This window comes from Corvus kubaryi, unplaced genomic scaffold (assembly GCF_017639235.1).
Source record: "Corvus kubaryi isolate FWS band 111438036 unplaced genomic scaffold, C.kubaryi_AGA036_p1.0 124, whole genome shotgun sequence".
NCBI classification, from domain to species: Eukaryota; Metazoa; Chordata; class Aves; order Passeriformes; family Corvidae; genus Corvus; species Corvus kubaryi.
In genome coordinates this window covers 2,557,332-2,573,638 of record NW_024580659.1, presented here as the reverse complement: position 1 = coordinate 2,573,638, position 16,307 = coordinate 2,557,332, and the positions used below count along the sequence as shown (strand labels likewise).

Genomic DNA, 16,307 nt, shown 5'->3' with positions numbered 1-16,307 from the left:
TTCTGGTTATCCACTTGTCTGAAATAAAGTCACTAAAGAAAATGAAATGAGTTGGAAAACAGACGGCATTGGCAGGAGAACTGCCTGTTACCGGAATATATTTGTTGTATAGCAGTAAATGGAGGAGCCTGATTTGCCTGGCCCTGTGCAAATCCCACTAAGCTTTTACAGACCCAGAAGTGATGACTGACACAGAGCAGAGGGGCAGCAGGGGGAGAGTAAAGTGCTTTGAATGTCTACTTTTCATTTGACTCAGTTCCAGGACGACACAGTCCACCCCAGATTAAAAATAACTACAGAAAGGAGTAGAGCACTTCTCTTTCTTTTTTTTTTTAATTAAGCTTCAGGGTATCTTTTGGGAGTATCTCAGGTTTGATTCAGCCTCCTTTTTTAACTTTCATGCTAGCCTGTCTTTGGAATTGTAGCATTGTGGCTGATGTAATACTGTGGTGACTGGCAGCTGTGACAAGGCCCTTGGCCTGCCTTCCTCATTTTAACTTGGAAATGTAAGGAAGACCTACTCTCCTTATTTTTACCTAGAAATGCTTTTCATCCAGAGGCCAGGGACAGTAGGGCCTAATGGATCAACAGTGGTTTGGGAGCCAAGAGGTGTGACTTCTATCTCTCTGTGAGTTTTTGGGAGGACTGGTGGGAGCAGGGACTGATACTTTCTGTGGCTTTCCGTCACTTCTTTTAGTTGCCTTTGCAGATGCACCAGTAGAAACACCTCCCTGCTGTCCTTTTGAATCCTTTTGAGTGATTTCACCTCAAATTTTGCTTTTGTTCAAGTGGCAGTATATCATCTCCAAGTAATCTTGTCAACTGAAATCATCAAGTGTGGTTTAAAATGGCTGCTTCAAAAGAGTTGACAGTTTGCAACCCTCAGGCTTTTTATTGCCACAATTACTTGGGGTTTTGCAGAGTTTCATATGTTTCCCTGTGAATTAACAGTTTTCTGTAAAACTAAATGAATTATCCAGCTCTCTTGTGATCAGATGGGACAGGCAGCGAGGCAGCCAAGGAGCCAGAGGTGCCTGGTTGGAAGTAGCCAGGACTTGCTCTGCCAACTCTCTCCAAGTGCTGTAGGGTGTTGGAAATGCTGCTGTCATCTGAAGGATGTTTCACGCTGCTGAAGACCAGAGAAAGAAATCTCTTCTAGGAACTCAAGCCTGAAAAATACAATGAATCCACGTATTTCTTGGTTTTCTCCCTTATCTCCTTGTGCTGCCTCACAGTCCTATCTCTGCCCCCACCCTTTAGGGTGGCTACGGTTGTTCCCGGTGCGTAAGCGAGAGAATGTTCCACTTCCTTGTAAGGAGTGTCCAAGGGCCTTCCCTGCTGCTGCTTTTGCCTCGAAGGGAGTGTGACTTGCACAGATCCTGTTGCTTATGTCTTGTGGGAGGTAGAAAACCTCTTCAGCCAGCAGTGAGGTTGGAGTGGCCACTCATACACAGAGATGGGACTTTTCAGTGGAGGGCAGGGCTTTGCTGCTGCTGTTTGTCATGATGTGCAAAGCCCTCCCGTCAGAGATGGGATCTTTTTGTGTGAGGCGTGCACAGATAGGAAGAGATAGTTCTAAATCACAAAAAGATGTTAAAATAAATAAGGGGAAAGTTGGGAAAAGCTGCAGAGAATTATTGACTGTCCCATGGCCTTTTGGTGGATTAGTGGCACGCAAGCCCAGCAAAGTCAGTTCAGTGTGCACAAAATGAGTTTCTTAACAGAATAAGTGTCCAGTGCCCCTTCAGCTCAGAATACCTGGTTTGGGCACTCATTGCAATAATCTCACATGCACAGGGTGGATGCAGCCAGGGCAGGTGACTGAGCTCATCATTGCTGCAGTGGTTTTTTGTACTGTTAATTTTCTGTTAGTTCAGTGAACTGAATTTGGCTCATGGGGCTATCTCCAGTGCTGGAAACATCACCAGAGCACAGAGTAACAGTGGGATTGAGGCTGGCTCTTCTGGCAGCTGTTAGATTAAGTCAGTCACTCTGGTTTACTCAATCCTGGTGCCCCTTCTTCCCTTCACTGGTGGGACCCTGGGATCCCTGAAGTTCTGCAGTTTACAGGAGTCTCCCTGGTGACAGACGAAGTGGAGATGACGTTTTCCAGCAGGATCCATGCAGCACTGTTTGCCACTGATGAGATGCTCTGGAGAAAGCACACATGAGTGAGTAGCTCATAGCTGGAGAGAAACTCCTGAAGTGAAAGAGGAAAACAAGGAGTGTCTCCTATGTTGGAGGGCTATTCAGAGAAGCTGACCCTGCAGTGGGAATTGATGAAAACTTAATTTACGGTCCTTCACCATTTTACTTTCCATGGATTTTTAAATTCAGTTTGTGCTCTCTCCATCCTAGGGTGGAGATTGCAGCACCTCCTCAGCACAGTACCTGAAGCAGCTCTTAAAAATTGATTGCCACACTCCTGTTGTTCTCACCAGAGCTGGGGTTTCACCTCTTGTTCTTCAGGCTGACAGCGTGAGGTGGATTGAAATTGCAGGGCTTCCTTGCACTCATGCTTTTTTCCTTCTGATGTTTCATCACATCGCCATTTTTTAGGCAGGCTGTTATGTCTGATACAACATGAAACTTAGGAGAGAGAAGGCTTTAAGTAGTATAGGATTAGGAAGTGAGAGGTAGATTGTCTCTTCAATCAGAGGAGAGCTTGTGGTGTCTGTCCCTGGAACTTTTTAGGAAGAGGTTTTCCACGTGCTTCAGCCATGCTACACAAAAGTGGGGCCTGCTTTAAGATGGGATGGGAACTGCTTGTCCTTGCACCATTTCTTCACTTCTGCTTTGCAAACAATGCTTGCTAAGATAATCAGCAATGACAAATGCTTATGGAATATTGCAAGTGTGTGAATAACCACCTAAGAAGTATTTGGAAATAGCTGCTCTTAGTTTTCCGAGGCTGAGTTTCCAAACAAGAGCTCCAAATAAGTAAGCAAGAGGAAGACACGTGTTCTCTTAGCTGTGGGTACCCTTTGCTGAATGGGTGTGGGCAGCAAACCCAGGCAGAGTCTGTTAGTAATCCTCACAGGCTCTGATGTGGTCACACTGAACCGGAGGCTTTGTGTTATATGTGAATGCAATGACTTTACTTTCTAATATTTGGCTGGCTTTATAAACCATCTTCCTTTCTCCCTGCTCTTGTTTTCTCTCATGAAGTCACCATTTCTTGTTGGTTTGGGCTGTTTTAGTGACTAGAGAGGAATGTAGGCTTCCCAGAAGCACACAAGCTGTTGTGCTCCTCAGTAGTGCCGCTGCTCTGCTCATAGACGGAGGAGAGCTGGGTGGAGAAAATCAGTCAGGAGGCTAAGGAGAGGCATGGAGGAAAGCCTCTGAAGCAGGATGGAGTGGCAGAAAGGCTGCTTTTTCTCAAGGGATCTGTGAAATGAGATGATCCTGCTGTCTTTTCTGCAGCAGGTAATTGCATGGTTTTTGTGCACTTTGCATGTTCTTTGTGACCCATGTGTTTCTCATCCCTTGTACTTTCCTCTGAGTCTTCTGAGGTGTTCTTTCTTATTCTCTTCCACTTTTGTGCATGAAGCACAGGCCAGAGGTGCCTGCTACCCCTTTGATCTCTTCTCAGCACGACTGATGCTAGCCAGGCTTTGGAGCAGAAGCAGCTGCAACACAAGCCCTCCCCAGCAGGTCTCTGGTCCAGCTTCCATCCCCTCTCTGTACATCCGGAGGAGCCAGTCTGCTGTAGTGCCATGGCTGCAGCTCCAGCCAGCCAGAAGCCTCTGCAATTTGCCTCCTGTGACACTGACTCACAGGAGGAGGAAGGTCTTGATTCACTGTCTCATGGGAAGTGCTCTGGCTCCAGGCTTTCTTTAGCATTTCCTTGCTTAGACCCCAGCTCAACAAAGCCCTTGAATGGAGTTTGTTGAGCTGCCGTCTGCAGCTCACTGCCAGCGTGACAGAAAATGTCCCTGTGGCACTGCTGGTTGCTTCCTGAAAAAGTATCAACAGTATCAAGAGAACTTGGTTGCTTTGATATTCCCTATTCATGGTGAATACTAAAAATACTTGTTAAAAATCATTACTCTGGTGGCAGAATTTTTTTTTCCTTTTCAGTTTTTGTAAACTTTTTCACTTCATTAGTAAGGAAATACGCCTGTATGATGGGGAGAGGATTCTTTCAACCCACTGCCAAAACAAGTACAATGTTTTAGGGAGAGAGGAAAACTTCCCATTGCTTTCATGAGTAATTGAAACTTCAGAAGAAGTGTCTACCCTCTATTCTTTCTACCACTGGGGAGATTTTCTACTTAGCCACCATTTTGGTGGTGCTGGCCAGCTCCGCCTTGGCTTTGATTCCAAAATGTGTCTGATCTGGAAAACCATCCTGGAAACATCGCTAGAATAGCCTTTCCTGTGAGATTTATGCTTCCTGCTGGGCTGACAATGCTGCCGGATTCAGTGGGATTTCCCCTGTGGGGAGTGGGACATGGTGTGTCTGCTCGGTACCTCAAGTCTCAGGCTCCTCCTGAGCAGAGGAGAAACCTGTGAAGAACCACATGCAACTTAAATACTTAAGGTTTTCACACCTGAGGGTTTTACTAGTAGGTGTTATGTTAAATCCTTCAAGGGTGGAGGGCAGCCTTTAGATTTGTTAATCTTATGAAGGAAATTTAGTGTTTGGAGTATTGTGCTGGGACCCCAGAAAACTATTTTGGGAAAACCAAGAATATAAGGTTGGCTGTGGCTGGGCAGTGTTGCTTCACTCCTTTATTCCTTCTTTAACCCGCTGTTGACTCATCTGTAGTACAGCTGGAGGTACACTGATAATGTCAGACATCAGGTGCTCTTATGGTGTTAGAGGCCACTGGGTGCCTGTCTCAGACAGACAGGGAGAGGACAATTCAGACAAGTTTTTTGTTTCTAATTTCTTCCCTTCCCAATCAAAGCCCTGGAGCCCTGTAGCTCCAGTTCTGCAGAACTGGGTTGGGACTCAGAGGACCCATTCGTTTTATGTCAGCGCACCAACCACCATTTGAGTGTAGGGGTTCGATGTCCTTCAAGTTTATGGTGAATCCCTAAAGCCTCCTTCTAAAACACTGACTCCTTGTGTCTCTCTTTGTGAGTTCTCATGTGTTGCAGACCTTGCATTTATGGAATCTGCCAGGCTGGAAGGTGCAGCCTGCTGTTAGATCACATTTACAGAGGGCTCATGCAAGACTTAAGCCCATATTACGTTTGTTCCTCTGTGATGCTTATATTTGTCTTGCACTTTGTCTGGGAATTCAGATTGTGTGTCTTGGCTGGGCTCTGTCATATATGTTTAATCCCAGTTTCTTTGCTTTCCTGCAGGGACTTGCTAGGGAACAGGAAGTAAATGGAGTGTCTTGTAGAGATGCCTTGTAGGGAGAGCTGACTGCCAGCCAAAAACCCATCCAGCTACAGCAGCAGCTGTTTCAGCCCAAAGAATTTGTAAGCACAATTATTTTCTTAGCACCTCATCATGCTTCTTGCAGGAACTTCAACTGTCAGACAGGTTTTCTGTCCTGCTAGGCTGGGAAACATGGGGTGCTTATTTAGATTAGTTGGTGAATACACTTGGTGATCCTGTGACTGAGGGGGTGCATGTGGGAGAGCGGGGAGAGAAAGTCTCAAGGCATGGAAAAGGGAACACTTGGGCCCAATCAGTGCTGGAGGTTAGGAGTCAGGTTTCAGCCTTTTTCCTGTGCCTACTAACTCCAAACTAGAGCAGGTTTGCTTTGCAGCTGGATCTGGGACGTGTGTGTGCACATGCCTCAGGCACAAGGGAAAGCAGGAATTTTCCTAGGCTGTGACGCACAGTCTACCTGGAGGACTGGCTTTGTCCTGGCTCTGAGCTGCGGGGGTGAGTCCCAGCTGTCCAAGCATCAGTCCTGTCTGGAACCTCTCATACGCTAAGAAGTACCTGGAATTAAAAATAAAAAATGTCATTTGGGGCAGACTAATCGGCACAGTGAAAGAGAGTGACCTGATCCCTATATCTCACATGCATATCCCACTGTCAGTTCTCTTATGGAAAAAATTCTCCACATCTTGACAACAGACATGAGGCAAATAGATTTCTTTGGTCTAACCACGCAGTTAAACGTAGAGGGCTGGTTCGCCTTTGCTCTTTGTCTCTCCACTGGCCCAGAGTGGGGAAACTTCTAATCTCAACACTCAGACTTGTCCTCTTTGCCAAGACTCATCTTGCCCACGTGGCTTTTGTCAAGGCTGTGACTGGGAGAGCAAAGCCTGGCAGCTATTTTTCTAAGACTGTAGCAATCCATTGCTGGTGTCCAAGGATCTGCTGCAGAGCTGCTGCTTCAAGGATCTGGTATGGAGCTGCAGGGGCCTTCTGGGCAGGTCCTGGCCAGGGTTATCTGTGCTCCCCTGCCCCAGGCTCTCATGCCCTCATGAAGGGAATGACTGAACTACACAGAAAACAGCTCTGACACAATTTACAGCCCAGAGTGTTAAGATAATGCTAATTGGTGCTGCTTGGCTGCACCAGCTGCTTCCTCCATTGTGTCATTACTGGGCGGGGGGGACAGACTGTTCAGAGTGTTGCTGCTACAAATATGTTTTCCCACTGTGATTGTGAACAACATCACTGTCCTGGAGATGGATGCCAGTGCCACAGCTCAAAGAGAGAGCTGGGTTCTCCTTTTCTGCCTCTCTAGGCCCTTGCCTGACCCATGGGACCCTAACTTACATTCCCAAAATTCTCCATTTAGGGTTTGGTTACAGCTGGCTGTGCTGTGCCCTGCATCAGCCTCCAGAGAGCCTGTGTCATGGGACAGGAGACCTTTCAGCTGGAGAAGTCAGCCACTGTTCAAGGCTGGCCCAGATTCTGAGGTAAGGGGTAGATTTGCCATTGTTTCTCAAGCACAGCAGTAACAGCAGCAGGGTCAGGGTCGTGGATGGCAGCACAGCCACATCCTGCAGAGCTGTTGGGGGTGCATGTCCTCACCCCTGCCCACATCTCCCCTCTGAGAATGGTTACAAAACTTTCTCTGCAACTTTGATGGCACTTGTTGTCTTTCATTGGACTCCCATATAACTTTAGTTGATGACGGCAGTAATTCAACAGCAATGCTAAAAGTAGTCAACTGCTGCCAGCCTTGTTGACTGGCTGCTTCAGGCCACCCCTTCAGAAAGCTCCAGTAACATCTGGGGGGATGATGATCGTCCTTATTGCTCTAAGCAAGCCTAAGTGACAAAGCAGATGTCACCTTTCAACTTGGTTGTCTGAATTCAGTGGCACCCTTTCACATGCAGCAGGATGCAGGATCCTTTCCTTCCTGACCAAAACTGTTGAGTGTCATTTGCTGTGTCAGCCTAAAACACAGGGGTGAATTTCATTGGGTAAAGTGATGCCTGTGCGTGAATGAAAAACAGATGAAAGTGTAATGTGATCCAGAAGTTAGAAATTAAACTTAGATAAATGTAAGCTAAAAAAATAAGGTATATGGTTTTAATAGTGACTAAATAGCAACAGTTAAATAATTTTTGGCACCAATTACCAAGGGATACTGTGATGGTTCTGTCTCTCCAAGCCTCTGAAGAATCCATGTCTTGTTATCTCAGCCAGAAGAAATTTGGGACGTCAGATGAAGTCTAAGAACATTTTAATGCAGGAGACCAATATGATTATTCCTGCTGCCTTCTTTATATCTAGAAATGTAAAAATTGTAATTTTAAAGGCACTTGGTACTCTTTAGTGTAAATATTGCTATTCTGCAGCAATCCCAGTTTCCTTCTCCTTAATGCTGCTTTCCTAACACATTGCTCTGAGCTGGTGGATGGCAATCAAGGTTACAACAGGTTAAATGCCTTGCTACCTCTGTATAATGTCGAGTGGCAGTTCATGCCCAATGTGAAACAGGGACTGGTCTTTGAAAAGCCTTCATGCTGAGGTCAAGGCTTGCTGAGCATTTCCTCTGGTGGCAGTATGGCCAGAAGCTTCTCCTTCCACTGCTGCTCCTTTTGTTTCCTTATTTTGTTTTTAATAAAGTCCCCAATGCCATCATAATGCATAATGTGATTTCCTTTTGGCTGCACAGGCTTTCATCTGGAGAGCTTCCTCACTGATTTTCAGCCTTGCCTGTGTGAATTTGTGTCTCCAGACCAGACTGGGAATGTCAGAGCTGGAGAATCATCTGGTTCTTACTGGAAACAAGAGCACCCACTGGGAGCTGTTCTACCAGGTGGGAGAGAAGGGTCATGGTCAGAGGTTAACTCTGAGCTCAGCTGAGGCCCTGGGCAGTGGGAACCTTGCTGCATTCACTGCCTGGGCCTGGGAGAACTGCAAGGGGCACTGATGTTTCTGAAGGATGTAGAACAGACTGAACTAGTGACTGGAAGGTCCAAAGCTCTTTCTTGATTTGACCTGAGATTTGGGAATTTAGTTGTTTTTAATCCTTGTGATCCTGGAATGCCCACTGGCTGTGAAAGGAAGTCTGGACCGCCCTGTACCACAAAAACATCCTTACTGCAAAGGACTGTGTTAAACTGGTTTTCTAATCAAGATTTCGTTTGCTGAATACTTTTATAAAACGTGAGACACCTTCAAATTACTCTGAATGTTCATTTGTAGTTTTTAAAAATTTGATTTTATATGTCTATAATCCTATTACCTAGTTGGTGCTCAGTAAATAAAACAACCTGCAACTATTTCCTTTGACTTGCTGAACTTAAGGGCGATGCCAAAGCTGTCATTTAATACCAAAGCATCCCAGCACTATGGATGTGTTGATCCTCTCAACAGCCAGTGAATTCCTCTGGGCTAACCAGGGGATTATAAAATACACCTTAACGTGCAGCTATTCAGCAGAAATCTTTCCTTATCTGACATTAGCCAGGAAATCCCTCTGGCCTGCCCTGGATGGGAGGGGTCCCTGAAGTCCATGGACAGCTGGGAAGGTTTTGATGGCTCTATTCTCTAAACACAGCACCTTCTCCACCAGTCATTACCCATTCCAAATATCTTATGTGTAAAAAAAAAAAAAAAAGTCACAATTGCAAGGTCAAACTTTCAAATTCCAAGGTTCTGCTTCTGAGTGCTGTTGAGTTGACCAAATGGTATTTGGGAAGTGCCGTGGGTCTTGGAGATCAATCCAACAGACTGGAGATCAGGCAGATCTATGACACCCTCAGAGAAGCAGAGAATGCTGGAGGTCAAAGGTTTGGGTCATAGGATGAGGAAGTTAAAGCCCCGTGTCTGAGTCATGATCTTCTGTTTGGCTCTTCTGAGAAGGGGATCTTTGTGCTTTTAGAAGAGAAGTTGTTCTGCTTTCAAAATATTCCCTTTGATTTCAAGTGAAGGAAAAGTGAGTGTAAAAAAGGAATGTTTGTCTGTGTTTTCTTTCTTTTCTGTAAAAGCCTTGTGGAAGCACAAGTCAAATTCACTTCTGAAGAACATGGCACTCCAAAAGTGGGAAAGCACCATAGCCTGTCCCATTCTGCTGCGGGTGACCTTCTGAGTCTCGATGTGGAAACTCCCATAAAAGAAGCAATGGAGCATTCTGGGATACTTCTGCCTGGAAAATGAATGATTTGAGGGGGAAGGTAACAGAGACCTACAAAATCTGGAGGTGCATGAAGCAAATGGATAGGAGCTGTCTGTTCCTACCTTTTCCCATGCAAGAACTGGAGGCCAACAAATGTGGGCAGATTTCAAACAAATGGTGGGAGCTGGTTCTGGATGGACCAGCTAGGAGACCCAGAGAACTTCTCATCAGAGGGTGTTGTGGGTGCAAGGTGTATTCTTGTGTTCAAAGGAAGACAACAGTGTTTGAAACCAAGATTGTTAGGGATCACTGAATAGACAAACCCTCTAAGGCTAGAAAAACATCTCTACAGCTGAAAATCATTGAAGGCTAAGTAAATAATTAATGTTTGAAGAGGAAGTACCATGTGTTTTTGACCTATTCTTCCTCTTTCCTCTTTCCTAGGTGTCAGCTCATAGTTTATGTTGGACACAGTGGTGGACTGGGTGGATCCTTGCTGTGGACTCCTATGGTTGCTGTAGGAGTTCTGAGACACTTAAACCTGGAGACAATATTATTAATTTTTTTAGTCCTGCAAAAGAAGCATCAGCACAACTAGAGCTTCCTAGAACATCCCAAGGATGACTGATCTCCTTAGAAAGGGTATTCCTAAATTATCTGCAGTCTCAGTGATTATTTCCTTAATGCCCTCCCTGATCATATAAGCAGTAAATGGGAAGGTCTCAGCTTGCTCAGGGAAGTATCCCCTGAGGAATGAGGACTTTTGGGGAGGAGTAAGGCACAAGAGGGGCCAGAAGGCAACGGGGAGATCTAGGGGGAGGCACTATGGTGGAACTTTGGAAGCATAATCTTTGGCCAGCTGTATTTTCTTGAAAAATTTCAGCTGCCTGTAAATGGATAGGTGATGGATTGAGAGAGTTGGGCAAGAGCTGGACTGGGCTGGGGTAGGAACTGGTGATGAAAAAGAAGCTCTGTGTTGGAAGGTGTGAGAATGTCTCTTTGTCCCATTTGCTCTTGAGCACAACCAACCCAAAGGAGCAGTGCTGGCTGTTGGTTTTCTCAGAATGGGAAGCCAGACTCTCTGCTTTCCACATATTGGTATCAGCAAGCCTGACAGCTCCTCAGAGGGATTTTTGAGGACTGTTAAATGTCATGTCTATGTGGAACTTGTGACGAGGAAATGCATATTCCCAGAGCTGTTTTTCTGAAAGCAGAACTGCAGGGCTTTTCCCTTTATTTTTCACTTCAAAAGGATTAAGTGCATAAATCTTGTCCCTGGCAGAACCTCCCTCTCCCTTTGCAACGGCTCAAGTGCGTACACAGGGAATCAGAGAGCAGGTGACTTCAACTTAACCTTCCCTCTGAGCTTGAAGAACAAGCCAAGGCAATATAAAAGGGACCTTCTAAGAGACTTGTGCAGCTGCACAGCCCCTATATTGGCCCCATGATCTGTTTATCTTTTGCCTTCAAGGAAGTCTCAGAGTTAGGGGAAGCTCCCCCAAGTGGGATGGCTTAAAAGACTGTATCCTCTGCTGGGAAGTGCACATACTTCTTTCTTTATAAGCCATTTGATGTATTTTTTCTCTCTTTCTCTCCCCCTCCTCCCCTGGCAGCAGGATCTCTGGCTGTTGCATGCTTTTCATTAAATCTTTCTGATTGTAAGCTTGTATGTTCTGACCCGGGGTCAGAGAGTACCATGGCAGGGATACAGCTCAGCAACAGAATGGAAAGCTTTTTCTGGTTTGGATTATTGGACATCTCCAGTTATTGCAGTGTGTGTTCTTGTCTGGTGTCTGAAGACTGAGTTAAATGTCACCCGGAAAGGAGCATTCCATGATGCTCCTGGAACACTGAACTTCTCCTCTTGAATGAGGAGGGTGTCTGTGTGTGTGTGCCAGTTGTGTCCTGGCCAGTTTCTAGCCTCTCTAATGCTACTGTCACTCTTATCCCAGAAGTTCCACTTTTGCAGTATCCACTGGAGTAGGTTATTTAACTTCCCTCACTGATACGAACAAACACCGTTGTGTTGTTGGGTTTAGGTTGTTTGTCTCTAATGAAAGCTCCACGCTTAGCGCCAGCTCAAATCACCAATTGCTTACTCAGCCTCGCAGCTCTGTTGTTGGAAGGTATAATCACTTCCTGCATCTTTGTCTTTGCCTCCGTGCTGCTGTGCTGATGGGCTGGGAGGTGCCCTGCTGCTCCTGCAGCTGCTTTTCCCTGCCCCAAGGCACATCAGCATGTGGGGAGGAAAAGCAGTTCCTGGTAATTGCTTCACCTTCTTGCAATGCCTCAGACACAGGCTGCTCTGTAAGACGGAATATCATCCCTCTTATTTCTTAAGGAGGATGTCAAGAGGCATTTATGCCTGTTGTGAAGGGTGTGGAGTTTTCACCTAAAGGGGACAGCGGCAAAATCCATCTGCAAGCTCTGGGCTACATGGTATGAACACTGGTGCTGAGATGTCATGGGCTGTGCGGCCATCTCTCTTAGTGTCTGGCCATGATACTGGCCAGGGCTGTGGAGATGAAGTGTCAGGGCCCTGAGTGTAATTAGCCTGACAAACCTGTCATGGGCCTCCAGCCACTGCCCTGCCCTGCCCATGAGCTCAGGGGCTCCATTTAAACTCAGTCCATGACTTTCCACTGCTCTCTGAGCTGTGGTGTAGATGCACCACTCCATACAGCCATGCCTGTGCCTGGCCACAGGCCTCGCATTGGGACCCTGATCCATGGAGTGACCTCCCAGTTTGGAGTCAGACTTGCCTGGTGGCCACTAGACTGTGTCTGACCGTGGTACTGTCACTGGAGCTGACTGACCTGCATTTGAGCTCCTGCCTTGATCTGCTCTATCACACAAATGATCTGGGCTCTGAGTCGGCTCTGGCTGCCATCCCCAGACTTGGCTGCAGGTCTCGCTTATGCCCTGTGGGATGGGGGAGCCCTGTCCTGCTGAGTTATTCTCGACTCCTCATCCTGCCAGCCCTTCCTGATCCCTGACCCTTGAGAGGTCTCTATGGAGAGGTGACTCTTTGGAAAAACTCATCTTGGTGTGAAACACTTCCTTAACTACCAGCACAGCACAACAAGAGTATGTGGCCTTGGGGATATCCTGTCTGCCCACTGGGGAAGGTGACACTATGCATCAAAGCTGTGCCTTCCTTCATATCTCCAGTGTGGTAAATGTGTTATCACCAGCTCATTAGTTGCAAAATTAATTAGCATTCCAGCCATGGGATGTGATGTGTTTCTCAACTCAGCAGGCTGGCCAGGCAGGAGCTTCTGTCCAGCCTCAGGAAAGGATGTTTGGGGATTTGGGGGTTTGTTTCTTGTTTTCTTTTTAAGCTGCTAATAGTTCTAGTGTTTTCTGCTGCAATCACCAAGCTGCCTTGTACTGTGATGCTTGCAACCTTCCAGGACAAGAAGAGAAACTATTCTTTTGTGGAATCCTTGCTAAACAGGTTCCCTGAAAAATATGAGGAACTTGTGACTGCTCACGCCTTGGAAGAAAAGATCATGATAGATGCATTTACAGAGCAGAAATAATAACAATCAACAACAGACAGGAGGAAATGGCTCCTCTGAGAGTAAGAACCAGACTAAAGGAAGAAAAACGCTCAGGTTAGATAACTACGTTTTATGAGAAGGGAGGGGAGAAAATGCTGAGGAAGCAGGGGTGGTAAAGGAGGGACAGGGTGGGGAGCAGCCCCAGGGGAGGGAATGTGCCATGGCAAGAGCCCACCTGTGAAAGTGAAGCCTCCTCACTGATAAGGCTGTAAAATGTGTAAATTGAATTGCTGCAGCCTTGCCCCATGGGAGGCCAGGCCCAGCTAAGCAAAGCTGTACCTCCTGCCCTAGGGCAGTGTCTCAAGGGAGGCAGCAGAGGTTTCCTTGGAGAGGCACTGCCACATCACCCTGCTCACTTGGTGTTCCGGACGAGGCCGTTTGTTTCCTCCCAAAGGGCTGGGAAATGCCGAGGCATTTAGCCGAGTATGGCAGCTCCTGCTGGCTGTTGCTGTCTCAGGGGGATGGAGAGAGCTGTACAGATTGGACTGGCCCCCCCAGAGGGCTCTGCATGGGGCTTGCAGTGCAAGAAACCTCTTTTCACCTGTGGTGTGTATCCATAATTTAGCACTGGGTTGTGCTAATTCCTCCTGCTCCCCTCTTTTTCCTTGCTGAGCTTGTCTCAAGCTGATGGCAAATAAAACCTATTTTTCCTTTTTTTCTGATAGGCTCCTAAATTCACCTGTGATTGCAGATATTGAAGGTTGCAAGCTCTTGCCAGCCTTCAGAGATTTATAGTAAAAGCCTCCCACACGTGCTATGTACTTCAGAGGGTGGAGTATAAGGGGTGCTCTGGGGATGGCTGGGAGATGTCCGTGAAGTTTTGGAGATCCCCATTTGTCACTGAAGGGTAAAGTGGGACAACTCTTGTCACTGGGAGCCCTTGCTCTTGCTTCTTCCCAAATGAAGGGATTTGGTGACCCAGCAGCCCAGCTATAGCCCAGAGGAGCTTTATTGGGTGATCTACGTAGGTCCTGCAAGTATTCTACACATAGAACCTACAGATCAGTCCTTGTCAAAGTAATAATTCACACAGGGTCCCTTTGAAGCTTTTCTAGCTATTGTGGAGACAAATCAGGGCTGAAGAGTCTTACTGTTACAGAAAAAAAGTTGGTTTTTCCACACAGTCACAGAACAGTGTTGTGTTGCTCAAAGTTCAGGGCTGGATTAAACTGGACATCTGAAACAGGGGAGATATGAACAATTGGAATCAAAGCTGAAGAAAATGTTCCTGTGATCCCTGCAGAAACATAATTCACTTACCCAGATAATGGGGGTTGTGTGACTTAATTATTGTAAAACTGCTTTTAAACTTAGTCTGCTTTTTTTCTTTCACTTTGTGTAGCAATTTCTTCCTTCAGAGATCTTAAATGTTGTCTATATTGTTAATGTAACTATTCTGCCTAAGTCAAATTTAAAGTAACATATCCCTGCCCTGATTATAAATAAGATCCTAAAACTATCCCTATCTTACCTAAGTTTCTAATGCGGGGAAGGCATTGGAGCTGTCCTGGTGTTTCCAGCTCATCAGGCACTGCAGAACTCCTCTGTCAAGACTTGTTCCTACAGCCTGGTCTGTCCATGGTGTCATCACAAGAGAAAACACTTATAAAATACAAGCTGTTCCATAATAATTGATTTCTCTGGTCCCTCCTGGGTGGGGAGGAACTACCCACCACTTCCTGTGATGCTGAACAAGATGTGCTAATAGACCTTTTAATCCTTCATTTCCCTCTGTCCCACAAGAAATTTGTACCTGTTGAAAGGCTGAGTAGATGATTGAAATGCTCCCTTTTGGCATTGTGTAAGTTCAGGGAAACTATTGAAATGGAAATCAGATTCCCAAACCATCACCCACAGGAGGAAGAGAGGGAGCTTTGATTGATTGTGTTTCATTACACAAGAAGAGATAAATGGACTGAAGTTTTGGTGTGGGGAAAGCGGGCAAAATGTCTTGAGGATTATGGTTGGTGCTTTGGTCATGGGGAGACACTGCTCTTTAGCAGCCTATAGAGTATTTTCCTAGTGAAATACCATTGTGGGGGCATGGAAAACAGGGTCAAAAAGGTACAAATAGGGATAAGATTTATCACTGGCAAGAAACCATGTTTCTGAGGGTTTATGGAGAAAGATTGTAGTTCGGTTATTGTGAAAGACCAAAGCAGTCTTATCTATGTACCAGACTTGGATAAGTATGATGCAGTATCAAAATTCCCCCTGCATTTTTTTTCACTGCGTTTGTTTTCTTTTCATCAAGAGTTTTGGGAAGTGAGATGTGGTTTTCATCTCTTAAAGCTGTACTGTTTGGAATGCAAATTGTTCAGGTTATGGTTTTTTCCCCCTGTAGCTTTTATCAGAATGGCTTTGCTTCTGTATATCACCTTTTATCTCTACTTTTCCCTCTGTTCTGAGATATTCCATTGCCATGTGTGCCTCAGAAGCACCCGAGGGCCCTGTTTCTCTACCCAGACCCGAGATAAACCAGCCTAGGTCAATGTGTCCAGTGCAATTGCCAGTACCTGATCCTGGCCTCAGTGGTAGTGCCTTTGCCAAAGAGTTCCTTGCTCTGAGAACCAAACAGATTTCCGCCTTTGAAGCCCAACCAGCTCTGTCAGAATTAATTAGAAACACACAAGTGCACAAGTTCTGGAGTGACATTTTGTTGTTTCTTACTCAATGAATGTGCTAGGAAGTAATTTTCATTGTAATGCTGACTGTTAAATTGAAAATGACAATTGTATTTTTGCTAGAGCTGGGCTTCTAGACAATAGGGGGTGTTAAATCCAGAAGGTGTTGCTGCATGGCACATCACCCTGCCTCTAGCTCCAAAACCAGAGAAGCTAACTGCTAGATTTTTCTTTGTCATTAGAAGACTGTCTAGCCCTAAAACTCTACAAGAGCTCAACATTAATAAATATAGCCCAAATAGCCAAAAAGCATCACTGAGCGCATCGCTCATGATAACGCACTCAGAGATAATTGTACTACTGAATTATGTTAAGAGAGTTTCAGGGAAAACTTAGGTTAAACTACAACTCCTATGAGCTTGGGACGTTGGCTCTGGAAAACATCCACCATGCAGAGCTGCTTTTCTGTCCCTGGATCATCAGTACATGAAAGATTTTTTTTTCTTCCCCTATGATTCAAGTGGTGAAAAGCACAGAACATATGAATTTTGGTTTCTAAAATGTGTTTTGCCAGCTCTGCTGAGCAGGGGCTTGCAGCCCAAAGTCACTTCGATGGACTTGTGCTC

At 45.8% G+C, this 16,307-nt stretch overlaps 1 long non-coding RNA gene across 1 annotated transcript; it reads left to right on the top strand.

The window, feature by feature from the left end:
- Positions 1 to 2,734: 2,734 nt before the first annotated feature.
- On the top strand, positions 2,735 to 14,370 carry LOC121660317. Its single transcript, XR_006014599.1, has 4 exons — positions 2,735 to 6,840; positions 8,049 to 8,192; positions 9,367 to 9,552; positions 9,939 to 14,370. It is a non-coding gene; the product is annotated as an uncharacterized LOC121660317 (long non-coding RNA).
- Positions 14,371 to 16,307: the final 1,937 nt, after the last annotated feature.